This window comes from Centruroides sculpturatus, unplaced genomic scaffold (genome assembly GCF_000671375.1).
Source record: "Centruroides sculpturatus isolate CEXI.00-Female unplaced genomic scaffold, Cexi_2.0 scaffold3277, whole genome shotgun sequence".
Classification (NCBI taxonomy): domain Eukaryota; kingdom Metazoa; phylum Arthropoda; class Arachnida; order Scorpiones; family Buthidae; genus Centruroides; species Centruroides sculpturatus.
The window spans coordinates 6,272-7,899 of NW_019387368.1; positions in this window are offsets into that span (position 1 = coordinate 6,272).

Sequence of the window (1,628 nt, forward strand, 5' to 3'; positions counted from 1 at the left end):
ATATATGATATACTTTTCCTAACAGAGAACTGTTCTAATGATTTCATTAGCAATTTAAAGAAAATGTTTTTGATATACAATCGACTCTCCTATAACACTGTTGATTATTCCGTTTTATATGAATTGCATGTTGTATGAGTCACTTAGATTTTATAAATACGTGTGCTGGGCTGTGAATGGCTCACATATTTGTAAAATCTAAGTGACTCGTACAACATAGAATTCATATAAAACAAAATAACCAACAGTGTTATAAGTAAATATACTGATAGTACAGTCAACCTCCCCTATAACTGTTTTAACCATGTAAATCAGTCATGAGCAAACTGACCCTGGGCTTCGGCAACACTATTTTATTGTCCTGTTTTCTGTCTCATGCCATTATGAAATACTAATTAAGGTGATATTCATGATGAAGAACATTAAAACTAAACTTAACTACAAAAAAGATAAAGACAAACTATATTTTACTAGTTTACACACCACTAGCATATATTATTTTAGTTCTTAGTGTATTGGCAGTTATGGAGTATGTTGGTTCGCAGCACACTTAAACCTACAACTCCACAAGAAAAAATGTATGCAGTCCATGCAAGCCTACAAAGCTCAGCTACAGCTGTCATCCAAAAAAGGTTACTCATCATTGATTTAAATATTTGAAATTTCAGAGGAATTCATTCAAAATACAATTAATCATAAAATTGTAATTTCAAATAAAATTATAGCATTTCTTTGAATTTCTTAAATATATTCTAAATTACAGAAGATTTTTATTTTTTATTTATTTTTACAAATAAATAAGAAAAGGCCCAAAGGACAATTGATATCTACCCCAAAAATTAACAAATATATATAAAAACAAAGACAAGTACATAAAATTAAAAATTGTATAGCATTTTTACATTTCAATTTAAAAAAGGAAAATTAAGAAACAAAAAAAATCATCAAAATTATTTAAATTTTGAAAAATACAATAAAAAAAAAAGGACATTTGAGTTACACTCAAATAAAAAAAATTGAGTGAACACAAAATGAAGGTCATAGGTCTTTCGAAGGGACATGTAATAATAGCTGGTCATAATAAATAAACCCATTAAAAAATAAAAATAAAGTGATCGAAATATTTGATACACTCAAAAAATGAAGGAAAAACCTAATTTAATCCTTGCAAAGTTAGGATTCTGATTATACAGTAAGTTAAAATTTACTTATCTTTTAATAACTTATTTATCAAGAGCTCTACAATTTTTTTCCAAAAGGGAAGGTGCATCTGTAGACCAAATGGGTAATTCATAATCAATGCAAGACTGAAAATTCGTCAATGCATTTTTAGATGAGATAAATGTGGAATATTATGTGTTTTTGTAAACCTAACAGCCAGAGATTTAACTATTTTATCAATATGATTTTTTAAGTTTAGTATCAAAGATTATTCCTAGATCATAATTAATAGGAGAGGAGTCAATGAAAAAGGTAGGTAAAGGAGGATTGCAAATTAAAGCTAAACATAATCTCAAGAATAATATACAAAAAACTATGGTTAACAGATTCAAATAGATTTTTTGCAAGTATATATCAGACTGTAGGATTTTCAGATTGGAACATCTCCCATTTATCTCCAATTTTAA